Source organism: Apium graveolens, chromosome 8, assembly GCF_009905375.1.
Source record: "Apium graveolens cultivar Ventura chromosome 8, ASM990537v1, whole genome shotgun sequence".
NCBI lineage: Eukaryota > Viridiplantae > Streptophyta > Magnoliopsida > Apiales > Apiaceae > Apium > Apium graveolens.
Window position 1 is genome coordinate 199083035 of NC_133654.1, and position 9963 is coordinate 199092997.

The 9963-nt window shown below is 37.0% G+C and overlaps 1 non-coding gene across 1 annotated transcript; it reads left to right on the forward strand.

Moving 5' to 3' along the window:
- Positions 1-3212: 3212 nt before the first annotated feature.
- Positions 3213-3319, forward strand: LOC141682149 (small nucleolar RNA R71). Its single transcript, XR_012559550.1, has one exon. It is a non-coding gene; the product is annotated as a small nucleolar RNA R71 (small nucleolar RNA).
- The last annotated feature ends 6644 nt before the right edge of the window (positions 3320-9963 follow it).

Sequence of the window (9963 nt, forward strand, 5' to 3'; positions counted from 1 at the left end):
AACAATTGATCTTATCTATCTAATAGATTTTTAACCAAACTCTATGCTTCTAAGTTCATAATAGTTGAATATAACCGTTTATATTCACCTTATTATGATGACTCAGTTAAGTTAGACCCAATGATACAACGTCCGAATATAACCGTTTATATTCGTCGCATTTCACCATGATAGATAGGAGTCCCCTGCCACTGACAGCCCTTCCCCTTATCGATCTAGGATTTAATGAGTGTTCATTCATTGGAAAGCATCTGATTAAAACTTAATATTTTTACTTAGGGATTTTAATTTAGAACGATCATGATCCCATCATAAAGAGATTCCCAATTTTTCCTTGAATAAAATACTTCAAATCAATACTCGTCAATGGTTTGATTTCCAGGTAGTGGAGGAGTCACATCGGTCTCGCTTAAAACCCACAGCCTTACAAGTTCTATGAACCCGTTGTTGACAAAATCGCCCCATGTCAGAAATAAAGAAAATTCGTATTTTATTCCGTGTTTCATAAACACGAGAATCTCATGATCGTTTGTTAATTTTAAATCTTGAGTCGTTACAGATTTTATCTTGTTTAAAGGCATGGCATGGGTGATGTATCTAATACATACATACATCATTAATCTAATTAAAACATGCATTTTTCTACTCTACACATACTATTTATACATCATATGAAAAGTACGTAAAGTAAACGTGCAATAGTTATGGCCCAATCCTATGTGATCTTTTCAGGCTAATGAAAAGATCAAGGTCAATCTATGGTGTAAAAATAACTATTACATATGTCTTCTCTATTGCTTCCATTGTCTCCTTGGCCTCCATAGGATGCCTCCTCTTTCCCTTGTCCTTCTAGGATGTTACATTAAGAATTATACTAATGAACTTACAAAAGAACTCGAGTTACATTCGAGATAAAACAACTACAAATAGAAAACGACATGCAAGTCGTATTTATTACAAACCAAAAGAATAAACCATTACAACTAAGGTCTTAAGGCCATAACTATGCACCATGCTCAGTAACCATTAAAGAACATGATAGATCATATAAAGATGACATACTATTTATCACTTATCATGATCCAATCAAGAATAATAAATAAGTAAAGCATATGTCATAAGCACAAATTAAAAACGAAACCCTAACCACGCGGTTCGACCTCCGCGGTGAGGTCGCTGGGGGGGTTCGGGGGGGCAGCGAGCCCCCCGATGGCGGAAATTTTGCAAAATCAAGTATCAGAATACTAGAAAAACATGTATCAGAATACTATTCCAGAAGCATGTATCAGTATACACACGATCCATATCCCAGTTACCAAAAACGTGTATCAGTATACATATTTTAAGAGATCGCATACATATGAGTTGTGGCAGATCTTAAACATACTAGTATCATCATATAGATCATTAACAGATTCATCATATCATTCATATAACATAACTGTTATCATGGCAGACTCATATAACATAACTGTTATCATGGCAGACTCATCACACATGCATACTTGTAAAAATACAGTAAACACGTAACCAAATCAGCCCCTTATACACGTAGCTCTGATGCCATTGTTGGGTTCCGAAGGCATAAAACGCAGCGGATAAACGTAAATAAAACAAAAATTCGAAACCCAAAAACAGGATCCATGTATAATTATGGGCAGATTATGGAGATAACGAATCATACCTTTCAAGAGATTAACTTTTACGAACTCAACGGAGATCCTAGCTATCACGCTTTGTGTCTACCTCTCGGAGAAACACCTCTATGGTATCCACACGAGCACCTTCAAGAACGTCTCACGAACTTGACTACGGAATGGATGTACTAGCCTCCTTCTTGACGATCTGAATTGCCTCTGCCTCTCTTTGCTGCTAGGGTTTTCTTAAAAAACGTTCAAGCCTCTTTAACCTCTCATTATCTATTTATAATGACTGATTAAAAAGGCCCATAATAGCAAAGCCCAACCCTAGTAGGTATTGGATTAAATAATAAAAACGAATTTCTATTATTTAATTAATAACTAAGTCATACTTAATTATTATGGGCAAAAACATTCCTTTTAATTCGAATTTATATTATCTCAATTAAGTCTTACTTAATTATAATAAAATTCAAATAATCATCAATTAATTTAAATCCATAATTTAAATTAACTATTCCATTAAGTGCTCTATTTGTGCGACCCTATAGGCTATTATTTAATTGGCAATAATTTTATTCTCTAATAAAATTATAAACAATGAGCGGTATCTAGTAATACATCATTGTTACCCAATTAAACAATAATTAAATCGTGATTAGATAAAACCTTTCGTGATTAATGTTTTTCCGTGTAATATAATCCCTTTAACCATACATATTATAGATTAAACTCGAGGCATGTATTTAGTCATCCTCTTCAACATTTAATCTGGGTTTACTTGATGCATGAGTAGATTATTGAAACAAATCATTATTTGAGCATGGCCATGCTTTTATAATCTCACTCAATCAAGAGGCCAATAATATCTCTCCTAATTATAGGAGGGTTAAATCCTTTATCTATCATTCATATTTCTCATACGACTCATGATATACCCGATGTCCACTTTTATCATCACCCGATCAAAAGTAACTTTTAATGTAGTCAAAGTATATTAATCCTCGTATAGAAATATAATGATTTCAAGTCAAAGGATCGTTACACCATTATCACTGTGAGTCTTTCTTATGACTTTATTAAACATGAAGAATCTCACTGTGGGTCTGTCCAGTACCATGTACTCTCACATGTACCTATGTATTGACTTCAGTATCCCCATACTTATAACCAATGAGATGTGGTTATCTTGTCAAACAACATACTAGTCTATCTATGTATTATTATTGTCCTATATAATAATACTCGACTAGGGACCTTTAAGAATATGATATATTATATAATCTCAAGTTCAAGTCATGTACTTAAACTATACAATTTGTATCATGATTCTAAGGACATTTATTATGCTAACAAAATATCGCAGTAATTAAGGTCATAATAAATACATTTATTGAATGATCAACTGACATAAAGATAAAAGAATAATGTATTGCCTCTAGGGCACCTACACTAACATAAGCTTCCTTATAGCTCTTTGCCCATAATGCTCCGCCTGATGCTGTATCGAGCATGGGTCTGGACTGTGCTCCCAACCCATTGTAAAAACAAGTGATGATCATCCAATCAGGAATTCCATGATGAGGACACTTCCTAAGCATCTCCTTGTAGCGCTCCCAAGCTTCACTTAGCGATTATCCCGTTTGCTGCGCAAATTGAGTAATAGCATTCCTGAGTGCAGCTGTCTTCGCCATGGGGAAGAATTTAGTAAGAAACGTCTGAGCAAGATCTTCCCAAGTAGTAATCGAACCAGCTGGTAGAGAGTATAACCAGCTCTTAGCCTTGTCCTTCAGAGAGAATGGGAACAGTCTCAGCTTCACAGCATCTTCAGAAACACCGTTAAACTTGAAGGTGTCGCATATTGCAATGAAATCCCTAATGTGTGTATTGGGATCTTCCGTTGGAGAACCCCCAAACTGGACTGAAGTCTGTACCCATTGAATTATGCCAGGCTTGATCTCAAAGGTATTAGCTGTGATAGCTGGCCGGACAATGCTAGATTGAATGACATTGATCTTGGGTTGAGAAAAATCCATCAAGGCTTTCGTTCGTGCTGCTGGATCTCCCATTGTAATGAGTACCTGAAACACAAACAAATAAACCGTGAAAGTAAAAGAATCCGGGTCAGTGAACTTTAACGACCACTGATGACAAGCACATAAACTAAAAATTAACACCGAGTCCCCGGCAGCGGCGCCAAAAACTTGTTAGGGCGAAAACACGCGCTAATATTCACGCAAGTATACGCGTTCGCAAGTAGTATAAGATATAAATCAGATTCGTTCCCACAGATACTGGTTTAGGTTAAGTTCAATTTATGCACCTATGCAACAATGTAAGGTTATCGCTCAATGCTAAGACAAATAATAAATTGGGTTTTTATTAAACTAAGAGATTATACTAAATAACATTAACTAAGATAATTGAAGTTAAATTAATATATATGATAAACATGGGATCCTAACTTCATTAAATACTTCATTCAATAGCCTTCTCGTTCTTAACCTTAGCATGTGATGGTGATGACACTAATCAGATAACACGAAACTGATAAACGCCAACTTTCGTTGCACGAGTACCATTCTACCAGACATCCACAAAAGAGATAGAAGCTGAATAGGCACCAATTATATTGAGACCCTATATGTCTATAGAATTTGACAACATAACGGTTTAAGAACAAGTTATCTATCTTGATTACATAGGGCAAGTAAAACGGTTAGAGTTACCTACGAATCATGTATACACATACAAGAACCTATGCTAGCATGGCAAGTTCTAAACCTCTATATTCACTGTCGCTTCAATAGAGACTAACACGCTATCTTATATGTTAGCTACGCACATAAGACGAATAAGCACAACCAATACTAGGATATCAATCAATCACCACACACCAAGATATCGAAATAATTAATTATTGAAATCCATAAGTAAATCCGCTAGAATCCCATGACAACGATTAGCCCATAATAGAACTCATCATCACCATGGGTTCATAAAAAAGCATGGTATAAACAAGGTCTTAATAAACTAAATAATAATCAAAGTACGAATAAACGAGATCTAGGTTCAACAAGAACGAAAACGAGCATCCAAAGTTACAACTAATTCAAAGAATCACAAGTTGAAAACAAGATCTTCTTTTTCGGAGTTGTTCTGTGCTTCTAGGTCTTCTCCTTGGTATCCCAATCTTCCCGGATGATGAAAACCCTTTTTTTTAAGTATATATACGCCCCTAGTGGACCTGGACCCTTAAAATCGTCAAATTCTACTCAAAAAAGGCTTTTTCAGCGAAATCAGCGACCAGCCGCCTCCTGAGCGGCCGCTCAGCTCTTTGCGCGGGCGCGCAGCTCTTTGCGCGGGCGCGCAGCTACTGACTGGAAAAACTATTCTGATGAAACTTGTTTTGGCCATAACTTGAGTTCTACTCGTCAGAATTAGGCGATTCAACTGCCCACGCGAAGCTATTGAGATTCTCTACAACTTGACAATAGCCTTGGCTTCCAATTCTGATCACTTTTCATCATATTTCCTTTAAAAGCTCTTTTCTTCATTTAACTGATACCTGAAATGCAATAACACAAAAACACATCAAAATACCAACAACTTGAGTCCAAAACACCAATTTAAGCTTGTAATAAAGCGTTCCAAGTGGATATAAAATCCACTTATCAACCATCTTCTAATAGCTTTAGGAATGTCCGCCGATGAGAGCTAACCACAAAGGCCCAAGGCTCGTCCGCGGCTTCGAGACTTCACGGATAAGGCATCCCCCCTCCGAGGATAACCCTCCGCTGCAAGCCGTTTCTCTAATCCGCGGACTCAAGTATAGCCATGGTTTACCCTAAATATTGAACACATCCTTCTCCCCCCAATAAGAAGCCTCTCCCAGATTACAGGACAAGTGGTCCCAAGTTTTTGGGTGCAAAGTGCAGGATACTCCGAAGTCTCCCAACGAGGTCACCCGTTAACTACAGAGACAGAACTCCCAAAGCACACACCAGAATTTACCCCACATCCTCAATGAGAACACCCATTGACTACAGGAGGAGGAATTCCGTCCAGGCATACCCCTGGGTCTCTGACCACGGACACCGCATTTCTGTGGTTGCATTACAGGGAAGAGTTCTTCAATAAAGTACCTGCAAAAAATATGTTAATAAGAATCATCCATCGTCTTCCTATCCTCATGAAACGTCTAAAAAATCTGCCTAAAAATCGATCGGCTATCAGCAAAACAACATGGTGCGCCCTAACATCCATATAAGTTGGGGCGCCCCTGATCCCCTGACCTAGAGGGCGCGCCCTTTCTTTCTCAGAAAGGGGGCAAGCCCTAATTTGACGTGATCTTCGTAAATTTGCCCCAATTTTTTCCAATTGACCCAACTTTGACCCGAATATTGCTCGTACCAAATTTTGGGCATAATAACTACCCCAAAATTCCACATGCCATTGGAAATGGGATTGGAATTTTCAACCCCTAGAAAACTTGAAAAATTTTATATGAGCGTCTACCAATTTGAGGGTGTGCTCTTACGAACTTATTCATTACCCTTTCTTCATCCTCCTCCATTTCTTCTTTAAACATGCAGGGCACACCCTAGATGAATGCATGTCTCATGAATCTGTACAATAACTTCACACCCCCAGCGTAACATCTGTCACTCTCTACCACTTCTCTTCTTGATGACTTTAACATTGGTTTATCGAGTGTGGTTTATCACTTATGCACTACATCTCTAAGCTTACATGAGCTAACTCGACGTAAAAAATAAGAGAAATCGTACAAAAGTGTGCACCTCGCATACCCTGGAAAAGCATAATCCATTAACAAAGGTTTGAGAGTTTTTTTATAACTTTTTATCCCAGTATTGGTCTTCTATGGGCGTGCCTTAAACTGAAAGGGCCATCATAGGAGGGCGCGCTCTAAGGGGAAAGCGCGGCTAGAACAAAAGACTAGCTCTCTGATCTATTATCGGTAAGAGTGATCCTTCCGCCAACGATATAAATATAATTCCATCATCTATTACTTCATATTTGACTTCTTACTTCTTGCCAAATTATAATTTTAAACCGTTGATCTCGTCTTTTTTGACAAGTATTGGAATTTATTTATCCAAATCAAAATCGAGGTTTCTAAGGTCTTCTATAATCACCAAATTTTTTAGGGCGCTCCCTTTAGAGAGGCAGTGTCTTCCTCAACAAAATTAACATCCTTAGAGGGCGCGTCCTCTTTACGAGGAGCATCTTCCTCGACAAAGGTAACATCCTTGAATGGCGCATCCTCTGTAAGAGGAGCGTCTACATCGATAAGGTTTTAATCCTTCGAGGGAGCATCTTCTTTATGAGGCACGTCTGTTAGTCCCAAAGTATCATAGAAGGGGAGTTGAATACGATACCTACAATTTTTTTCGATTCATTTCAAGTTCTTCATTATATATGAAATCAAAGTAGACACGAAATAATTCGAGGAATATATCATTTTATTAATATAAACCTTGAAGTTGCTACAATCTAATCAAGAAAATGATTAGCTACAATAAATTAAACAACACAACTTTGTGTTTACAAACTTAATAAATGAAGTTTTTAATGGAGCTCTCGTAAAAACACTTCTGTTGCTGAGGAAGATAACCAAATGAATTTGCCGGAATTGAATCTTCCAGATTGTACTTCTTGAGAAGTTCTCTGATGTACTTAGATTGACAAATTAATATACCATCTTTCCTTTGACTCACTTGTAATCCGAGAAAGTAGTTCAACTCTCCCATCATGCTCATTTCATACTTACTCTGCATTAGCTTGGAAAATCTCTTGCAACGATCATCATTAGTAGAGCCAAATATAATGTCATCAACATATACTTAAACTAATATCATATCATATTTATGTATTTTATGAAATAGAATTTATCTACAACACCTCTAATAAAACCATTTTCAAGTAGAAATTCTGAGAGAGAGTCATACCATGTTCTTGGAGCTTGCTTGAGTCCATAGATGGCCTTGAATAGAAAGTATACAAAGTATGCCATATTTGGATCTTCAAAACCTGGAGGTTATTCCACATACATTTCTTTTTCTAGCTCCCCATTCTTCACATCCATTTGATAAACTTTTAAATTTGAATGTGTTGTGAATGCGAGAAACATCCTGATTGCCTCATGCCTAGTTACTGGTGCATAGGTTTCATCAATCATCATAATATATACCCTCTTCTTGAGAGTAACCTTTAGCTACCATTATGGACTTGTTTCTCGTTACAATGCCATCTTCATCTAACTTATTTCTGAATACCCACTTGGTGCCAATTACTGACTTGTCTTTTGGTCGGGGTACCAGCTTCCACACCCTTGGCCTTTCAAACTGATTGAGTTCTTCTTGTATAGAAATAACCCAATCTGGATCTTCAAGTGCCTCAGCCACTTTCTTAGGTTCCATTTATGAGAAACCCTGAAAAGTGACATTCATTTTGTGTGGTATGTCTAGTTCTCACTCCTGTGTCAGGATCACCAATGATCAGTTCAAAGGGATGGTCTCTGTTCCAAACTCTTTATCGAGGTAGATAAGATTTTGATGTTTCCCCTTGTTCAGCATGATGTTGAGTGTGAACTGTAGATCCTCTTCCTGCTCCCCCTGAGTTGCTGCCACCATGACTTGATGATTCTGATATTTGAGTAATAGTTCTTGACGGGGTCCATGTATGATTAACATAATCACCATTTCCACCATTACCACCACTTGATTCAGGATCAGCATTGCCATGTAATGTAGGTACAACACGAGCAATCTCAGGTTCTTCTTCCTCCAAAGGATCATTTGAAAGATTTTCAAATTCCAGAGATTCAGAATCCTTTTCTCTTTGTAGGCTTGCTAATTTGGTGTTGTCGAACGTTATATTAAGGCTTTCAATCACCTTCTGATCAGCAATCACATAAATCATGTAAGCTTTAGATTCCAGAGAGTAGCCAAAAAATATGCCTTCTTCTGCCTTAGTGTCAAACTTTCCCAGATGCTCATTTTCTTCCTTTAGCACAAAGCATTTAGCCCCAAACACATGAAAGTATTTCGGTGTTAGTTTCTTGTCAGCCATAATCTCATAAGTAGTCTTGTCATGATCTTTATTAATCAGGATACTATTTTGAGTGTAACACGCTGTGTTGACAGCTTCAGCCCAGAAGTAGGTAGGAAGTCTTGATTCACTTAGCATAGTTCTTGCTTCTTCAACCAAAGTTCGATTCTTCCTTTCTACTACTCCATTTTTTTGTGGAGTTCTTGGGGCTGAGTACTGTCTCGAAATACCTTTCTTTGTACAAAATTCATTTAGAATTGCATTTTTGAACTCTGTTCCATTGTCTGATCTAATCTTTCTGACAGGTAGTTTCACTTCCATCTCAATATTCTTTATATGATCAACTATCATATGTGGTGCTTCATCCTTTGATTGTAAGAACAACACCCATGTGTACTTGGAGTGATCATCGACTATGACTAAAACATATATTTTCCTTGATAGTGACAACATATTCACCAGACCAAATAAATTCATATGAATTAACTGAAGAGGTTCGGTTATGCTTATCATTTCCTTGCTTCTGTGTGATGCTTTCTTTGACTTCCCCTTTTCACATGCTTCACAGAGTTGTTCTTGACAGAATTCCATCCATGGCAGTCCTCTCACCAATTGTAATAACTCGAATTTTTGAGACTTTATAAAATGCTTAATGAATAGTAACACTGACAGACGGGAAAAATGTTTTAGCCCACACTATGTTGTGCATGAAAAATTGAGTTTCAGAGTCGATAACGTGATTATACGTACCAAATGAGTGTATGTAAACGCTATTAGTTTTCGAAGAAAACGAACCTTGAACAATAACCATATCTACGAACCATCAAGGATTACGGGAATCACAATATAATTACAAATTTAAAATCTTACGAATTCAAATCCAAGAACGATACTTCCAAACATAAAGAACGTATACGAAAGGATTTACACCGCGAACCGTTTGCGAGAATTTATTATAAAAATGAATAGGCGACCGAGCGAACGCGTAAATGAATAAATAAATGTATCGAACCAATCTAACTAAACTACCTAACTATGGTAAGAAACTAACCATGTTTAAGTTATCAAATAGTAACCTAAACTAGATAGCATGATGACCTAGAGGCTAGAATAGTAAACCTAGAATCTAAACTAGATACATTAGCTTGTATACCTAGGAAGCTAGCTAATATATGCATAGATTTTCTAGTACTAGGATATATACTAAATTATATCTTTAAAATATTTCAAGAGAAGCATTCAAGAAAGC